An 8,290-nucleotide genomic window follows, 5' to 3' on the forward strand; every position below is an offset into this window, starting at 1 on the left:
CCAGCATGGGGTGCCACCCCAACTGAAGTCACCCGAGAACTCATCGGGACAGGAAATGCTCAGGCCCCACTTCAGACCATGCAGGGGCCCCACCACCCAACTTTAAGGAACCCTCCAGGGTGCTGATGCCCGTCTCAGAGCTTGAGCCTGCCCACCTGAGCACCATGAACTATGGCGCACAGTAAGGAGGGCTGGGGTGCAGCAGCAATGCCCCGGTGAGCAGTGACACTCCAGTGTGACCCTCCTCAGCCACACCACAACTACTGACAGCTGTTACTGCCCTGCCAAAGTCCAGGGCTTCAGCCACTACCTGGCTGTTAGGAGGTTCCCAGAATGAACTGATATCCAAGCTCCATGCCCTAAAAATGATTTTTCTTTTAATGTTTCTCAAATAGTGTACCATAATGACAGCTTATGGTGCTGTTTATGTATTTTCAGATATGGCTTAATGAAGGGATGGTGGCCCAACTTCATGGATAAGAAGCCGACACTCAGAAATCAGACAGGCTGAGTTTCTGGTCTGCCCTTTACTAGCTGTGGGTAAGGCAACCTGCTTTGTCTCCATAACCATATCCACACCCATAAAAAAAAAAACAAAAGGGAGGAGGGAGGAAGGGAGGGAGGGAAGGAGGGAAGGAGGGAAGGAGGGAAGGAGGGAAGGGGGGAAGGGAGGAAGGGAGGGAAGGAGGGAAGGAAGGAGGGAAGGAAGGAGGGAAGGAGGGAAGGGAGGAAGGGAGGAAGGGAAGAAGGGAGGGAGGGAGAGAGGGAGGGAATAAACCAGTCAATTTTTTAGAGGATTTCATGATTATTCTTATAAAGCACTTGAAATAATAATGACAGTGTGTGTGTGTGTGTGTGTGTGTGTGTGTGTGTGTGTGTGTGTGTGTGTGTGTGTTAGGGGAGAAGCGAATGATCACTAAAGAAAATAAGATTTTAGCTTCTATGCTTATAAATTAACACTTTTCATGTCTCAGAAATATGTTGAATAGTAATACCCCCCCAAAATTATTTATGTTGGTAATTTGACCTCTAGAACTCAAAACACATTTTAAAATTTGTAAAATGTGCAAGGTATTTTGATTGTATGTAACCAAATCTGATTTTAGTACTCTAAAATTGTTTGAGTGCATGAAATATTACATTATTACTTATAACCACAATAAATTATACCTTTCCCACTAAGGAATAATTATTCTTCTTCTAAGTTGTTTCTGCTATGTCTTTTTAGCTATCTCATCTTTTGAAATACAGAATAAATGAAGTTTAAATCATGAAAAGCCTGCACTCTCCACTGTGCAGTTACAAGCTTCAAGTGGCCAGAAAACAAATGTAAAGAGAGGAAATGAGGTATGTATAACCGTAGAATACACACAAGATTTCAAAGACTTCATGAATTATCTATCTCATTAATAATGTTTCTATTGATTACATGTATTAATAAACATACTTTAGATCTATTGGGCAAAACAGTATGAAAATTAGTTTCACTTGTTTCTTCTTACATTTTTAGTGTGGCTACTAGAAATTACAACTGTGGCTCTGATTTGCAGCTTGCACTGTATTTCATGGGACAGCCCAGCTCCTTACAAATCACTCCAAGGGCACGTGCAGGGCCTACTTCACAGTGAAGCAGACACACAAGCATTTTGTGCAGTCTCCTCCTCCCGTGAAGGTCAGGCACACTTCTGAAGTGCAAAGCCACAGCTGTGTAGTGATGCCATCACTACAAGGGGTAACGCTGAATCAGCCCCAAAGTACAGAAGTCTTTAAAAATAAACTGATGAAAAACTTTGGCATTCTGTTATCACAACTAGCCAACAGCCACTCAGTAGCCAAAGGTGACTGTAGTGGCTCAGGGTGTGGGGGGCATTTCTAGAGACTGGAGGAAAAGCGAGAGAGCCCAGCTGATCAGGCCCACACTTGCCACATTGAGGACTTGGGACACTGACCCAAGGGCAGTAGAGAGCCACCAGTGTGGACCATGGCCAGACTTGTTATCAGGGTATAGTGAGGATGGGTTGCCAAGAGTGGTTAGAAAAGGTATTGCGACAGCCAAGTGAGAGAGGAAATAGCGAGCACAGCAGGGCTCAGATGAAAGAGACCTTTTGGAGGTAAAATCAGTAAGATTTTGGATTTAGGAGGGGAGGGAAAACTCAAGGACGAGTGAGTGGATGACAGGGATATTAACTGAAAAGGCTGGCATGGCACTTCAGGAGACAGTGCATACAGCTTGGGCCACTCAGGGTCTTAAGTGGAAATAACTGGTAAGAAGTTGGATAATTCGCATGAATGACTGGTTGAGGGAATTAATGAATCAGAGTGAACACACAGACTTGGATCTGGAGAGCTGTGGCTCAGAGACAGCCCCCACCAGGTGTGTAATCACCCTGAACGACTTAAACGGGCTTGGGTCAGAGCCGTACATGCAGTGCTCAGGATGTCCTTACCAGTCACTGTCATGCCCACCACTGCAGGGACACCTGCTCACGTGGCCAAGAGTGCAGGGCGTGGCGGCAGCTGGCCTCGCCCTCTCCCTTTGCTCTCTTCATCCCGTGCCAGGAAACACTCTGGTTTCCGCATAAAATCCAACACTTTCCAGTATCTGATAGTCAATTATGACCCTGAGCCAAAAACAGTGCCTGCACCCATTGGGGGATCCGTAAATGGAGCCAGTGTTCCTCACCACTGTGTGAGCACGCCACCCACACAGGGCCAGCACCTGGGAACCCAGCACCAAGGTGGCTTCCCTTGTCCGAGGTGCTTTGGCTCACAGGGAGCTGCCACTCCCTCCTCACTTCTCACTGCTCTCACCACCCTCGGCCGGTGGTTGTCCTCAAATGAACACATTCCAGAGCTGGGTGAAGGAAGCAACAGGACTTCCTAAAGTAATCAGTCTTGGTTTTGAACAGTTACACACTTTTATGAACTGACTGTCCCTCCAGTCATTCAGATGTTGAAGCCTTCACCACAGTGTGAATGTATCTGGAGACAGAGCCTCTGAAGAGGTAATTAGGTAGGGTTAAATGAGGTCATATGGATGTGGTCCTAATCCAACAGGACTGGTGTCGTTATAAGAGGCAGAGACACCAGAGACTCTTCACATGCAGACAAGGGCGATGGGGGGATGCAAGAAGGTAGCTGTATACATGCCAGGAAGAGCCTCACCAAGAGCCGAATCTACAAGCACCCTGACCTTGGACTTTCCAGCCTCCAGAACTGTGAGAAATAAGTTTGTTTCACACCAGACTTATGGTATTCTGTGACGGCAGCCAGAGCTGACAGATACATGCCCCACACAGGAATAGGCACTCTTCAACTTGCTGAGACCTTCCAGAGTAAAGCATGCTGGCGCACAACAGTAAAGTTTGCTGAAACTGCTCCTGTCTCTCCCCTGAACTGGATCATCTTCGGTCAACTCGCATAGAGAATACACTCTCACCTGCATCTGCTCAGATCGCCAGCAAGGCAAAGGTCTCCATGCAAGGCCTCCAACACTTAGCCCCATCAGCACATGCTGGCGGATCACAGCCTCCAACAACTGCCAACACCTCAACCTTAGCCTTTCCAGGCTCCAGAACTGTGTTCCTTATCTACTACCTGCTCAGCAGGGGTGCAGGACTCTGAAGGGAAGGACTTAAATCCAAGTTCAGGCTTTGTCAGCCCAGGCATTGTCCCCGAGCTCCAATTTCCTCAGACCAAAATAAGGGCCAGAGCCCATTTTACTATGTACTTTCAAATATTAAATACGACAGCATATGGGAAGAGCAACTTGTAAACGATACATTACCATACAAGCATTAGTATCTATTCTTATCTGGCTATAGCGTTTGAGGTCTTCATTAACCACTAACCAGAAGAACCATCCCAATTTCCAAAACTGTCTCATAAGAGGCAAGTGAAGTATTTAAATTCTGAGCATGCTTGAGGCTTCTTTTCTTAAAAACATTAAAAATACAAGTGGTAGAAAGAAGCAAGGTGGCACTAAATAAATCCCTTCCCAGGCAAGAATAATAAGTGCTTTGCCCAGAGTTTCTAGTTCAGGATGACACAGACAATCCACTGAAAAGTAAAATATGTAGTGAACCCATCAAGTAGTTATGCAGGTAAGTTTGTTTTTTGTTTGGCCCTTTAAAAAAAAAAAAGGAACAAAACAGCAGCAGACTCTCAGACTCCAAAAAGGGACTAGTGGTTACCAAAGGGGAGGGGTGGGAGAGGGCAGGTGGGGAGGGAGGGACAAGGGGATTGAGGAGTACTATGATTGACACACATGGTGTGGGGAGGATCATGGGGAAGGCAGTGTAGCACAGAGAAGACAAATAGTGACTCTGTGGCATCTTACTACACTGATGGACAGTGACTGCAATGGGGTATGGGGAGACTCAATAACATGGGTGAATGTAGTAACCACATTGTTTTTCATGTGAAACCTTCATAAGAGTGTTTATCAATGATACCTTGATAAAAAAAAATTTAGCTTCAGGCCTATAAATGATTCATTAGACAGAGAATTTGCCAGAGAGTCCACCAAACCAAATCCTCCCATTGTCTGGACATCCTGTGGACAAAACCTTCTACAGCGTCACAGAGGTTCTGAGCTCAGGTACTACAATTCTAGAGATCTCTGATTACTCACATCTCATTGGGAACCCAGAGCCCTAGTAACTCAACAGGCTCCGAACTCAATATTCCTGTGTTCAATCAGTGTTTGTTGGGCATCCCTGTGCATAAGGTACGAACACAAAGAAACCACAGGGGAGACAGTGGGGGCGGGGGACAGTGTTAATAACTTGTTGATGTTGATTACACCTTCAGAAATATACATACTTTAAGAGCCATTCAAACTGAAATGCATAAGAAAAATAGCCTAATTTCTTAAGTTCATAAAATGGCTTACAGAAATAAACTTTTAACTTCCGCTGCATACTTCTGATAACCCGTTTAAAGGCTGTCTTGACCTTCATCGAAGTTGCCTTAACTGAAGCACTTAACTACCTACATGATATCATTTTAGCTTAGGCCCTTTGAAAACAAGTCAGGAAGGGTTTCATCACTCATTTTAGGAAAGAGAAGCAATTTGGAAGCACCACTTGCAATCTCTCTGGACAGGAAAACTAATTTCCTAAGCCTCTGGAGGTGAGTTGTGAGGCGTTTCCAGTTCATCTGTGAGAAAAGTTGGCTCACTAGCTTTCCCAAACATTCACGGCCCTCCCTTGCAGTTTCTACAAGCAATCTTCTCTACTAAGCCTCATTTTTAACACCAGAGAACGACGTCCACGAGCCTTTTCTGCCCCAGCGCACACTGCGAGTCAGTCTGGGCAGCTGGAAGAAGCATGGGAGTCCCAGACTGCAACACAGACTCAACTAAGAGGGGTAAATTAAGCTAAAGCGAGCGATCAAGTAAAGGACTCCAGGTCATTCAGGGCAATCAGCAAGCCTTTAGGGGTATTTTAAAAGGTTATCAGTTTGTGCGCACACAAGGAAGATTTCCGTTGTATTTAACATGGATGACGGTGCACTTCTCAAATACTGTGTACGTAAGATCTGTTTGTTGGAAAAGCTCAATAATACCCCCATGCAAATGACAGAATTTGGTAGTATGGCAGAGTCAAAGATTTCAAGGATGAAAAGAATTTAAGTATAAGAGAATTATACTTAGGTATAATTAATAATGTAAGTATAATTAAGTATGAAGAGAAGTATTTAATATAATATGTAATAAAGCAAAACTCAAAAGCCTCAAAACTGAGCTCGGCAACTTGAAACGGACAAGCCCCGCCCATTTTTAAAGGGCCGGTTTCTCTCCAAGTGAATGGAGGGAGGGGGTGATGGAACAATCAATCCTCCAGATGGCAATTTGCCACCTCATTTCACCCAGTGTTCCATGATCAATCCTGTTGCCTGTTTATGTAGCAGCTAAGACCCCGAGCCTAGGTGAAGTCTGCAGGAGAGAAAGCTGAGTCAAGCCCCTCCACAAGCTTACCAATGCTTAAAGTTCTCAGTATCAGCCTCAAATAGCTGCAGCCAGAAGACTGCTAAGATCCAGCCACTTTCTTAATCAAAACTACATCTAAACAACCTCAAGGAGAAAAATAACAAGGCAGGAATTTTCCGTGGTCACTGCTTCACCAACACCGTTAAACACTGGCTTCTCCGAAAACCCCCGTTCCAAACACCTAAAATCCTACACCTACAGCCCAATCTTGCGGTTTAAGCCCATTTCTTTCCACACGTCCAAAGACTGCCTTCTCTTTATGCAAATACACACAGGCTTGAATTCTGTTGTTAATTTACCTATTTATCTAGGAACACTGGGAAAGTGAATTAAGGCTGTATTTAGAGGCAAAGTTTAGATCTGTTTTGATAAGTTACAACAGTCCAGCTTCTTCTGTGGTCATTCTAAGACTTGAAAAGCACTGTTGCTAAGAATATGCAAAGGTATGAAACACCAGGGCTACTCTCATTCCTACCAAAATCCTTTCGGAGAGAGGATGGGAAGAAGCTGGTTAGGGCCTGGACAAGGAAGGGGCTCCCCTACCTGCGGGTCCCAGGCAAGTCACGCCCACTGGCCTCTGCAGTCATTTTTTGGGTCAAGGGAAAGAGTGGGCCTGGGCGATCCAGCACTGGGGCCTGCTCATCCCATTATGCAGACGCGAACTCGGCAGATTCAGCCTTAAACCTGTTGGCAAAATAAACAAAGGCAAATAAAGGGGAAACTGCCAGGCTGAATGGTCTTAAGAGACAGAGGCCACCTCCACGAATGCTCTTCCTTTGTCCCTGAAGCTATTAAAATGCTATTTAAAGTTAGGTGCCAAAGATTCATCAGCCGATGACCCCGAGCATCCCGCGCAGACCTTCCGAGGCGATGGTTCATGTCACAAATTAAAGCTTTCTGCAAACTAAACCCCTCCACACAATGGCACGCTAACTGCATTCACCGGGAGTTACCGTCAATGCCTTAAAAGTCACACACCGAATTCTTCCAGAAGCACTGGGTGGTTAAATCGCCCTGAATAAACCAGGAGGGCAGAGCGATTTTAAGAAACTTTCTTCCAGGTGGCTGTAAGGAGTCATGAAAATCTGGGGCAGGACGCAACGCCTGAAACCCGTCACAAAGCGCCCTCCGCCGAGGCCAGGACCTCCTTTATGCGATGTGACGGGCAGCCTTGTGCGGGATCATGAACAGTTCGCTAAGCCCAGTAAGTTCTCCGGGCAGAGCTCGGCCTCCCGCATCCCTGCGCCGACGCCGGGCGATCCGGCGCCGTTCTTCCCGGAGACTCTTGCCGCGGCGCCCCCGGCCACGCACCGTCCACGCCGGCCACGGCTCCGCGCCCGCCGCGCGCCCGGGGTCTCCCGTCCCGCGAACCTCCACCCAGGCCCCCACCCCCGCCCGCGCCCTTGGCGGCGCCCTCGCGCCGCCCCTGGGGAAGGGGGCCGACCGGGCGGGCGGGCTGGCCCGCGGGAATGTGCGGGACCCGGAGGGGCCAGCGGTCCGCGGCCGCGAAGGGCAAGGCCGCAGCCGGGCCGGGGCGCCGGGGGCGCGGCAGGGACCCAGCCCCCAATCCCTGCCCCGGCGCCTGCCTCGCGAGCCCCGCCGCACGTCAACTCCGCCGAGCCACCCAAGTTTGCGTCCCCCGCCCCGGGCCCGGCTGCACTTACCTCGCGTGGGCCGCCCGCCGAGGCCGGAGGGCAGCGACGCGGTCCCGGGGCGGCGGCCGCGCTGCCGGCCCAGGCGCCGCTCTTTGTCTGCGCCGCTCCCTCCTCCCGCCGCGCGGCGGACGCTGCCGGGCCGGGCGGACCTCGCCGGCCCGGGCGCCGCCAGCTCCCCGCTCCGAGCCGCCCGCCACCCGCCGCCCGCTCGGCCGCGCGCCCCGGCCCGACACTCCCCGCGGCGGCGGCGGCGGCGGAGGCGACCCTCCCCCGCGCGCACCGCCCCCCCCCGCGCTCCGCCCCTCGCCCGCCGCTCCGCCCCCCGCGCGCTCCGCCCCGGCCGCGCCGTGGCACCGCCCAGGGGCCGGCCTAGGCCCGCGCCCTTCGGCCGCGAATCACCTGGGGCCCGCTCGGCAGCCGGCGCGGGGGCGGCTCCGTTACGCGCCGCTGGGGGCGCGCCGGCCGGCCGGCCGCCGGGAGCTGGGGCCAGCTGGGTGGGGGCAAGGGGACAGGAGAGGAAATCGGAGCAGCAAGTCCCAGCCTCCGAGGACCGGCGGGTGGTCTCTCCATCCTCTTTTTGTTTGATTTTCTTATCACCGCGCTCTAGTTGTTTGGCGACCGCCCCCCTCCCGGAAGCATTCCC

The 8,290-nt window shown here is 50.2% G+C and overlaps 1 protein-coding gene across 5 annotated transcripts in view; it reads right to left on the bottom strand.

Moving 5' to 3' along the window:
• NCK2 (NCK adaptor protein 2) overlaps window positions 1-7,886 on the bottom strand; it is a 144,410-nt gene extending 136,524 nt beyond the window's left edge. For 3 of the 5 annotated variants that reach the window (XM_036921000.2, XM_036920991.2, XM_036920984.2), the window contains exon 1: window positions 7,657-7,886. The gene's annotated coding sequence lies outside the window, so the exon portion shown is untranslated. Of the gene's footprint in view, window positions 1-6,535; window positions 6,677-7,656 lie in introns of all 5 variants that reach the window. The other 2 variants (XM_036920968.2, XM_036920958.2) reach the window with 2 other exon arrangements.
• Window positions 7,887-8,290: the final 404 nt, after the last annotated feature.

The sequence above is a fragment of the Manis pentadactyla genome, chromosome 2 (genome assembly GCF_030020395.1).
Source record: "Manis pentadactyla isolate mManPen7 chromosome 2, mManPen7.hap1, whole genome shotgun sequence".
Taxonomy (NCBI): Eukaryota; Metazoa; Chordata; class Mammalia; order Pholidota; family Manidae; genus Manis; species Manis pentadactyla.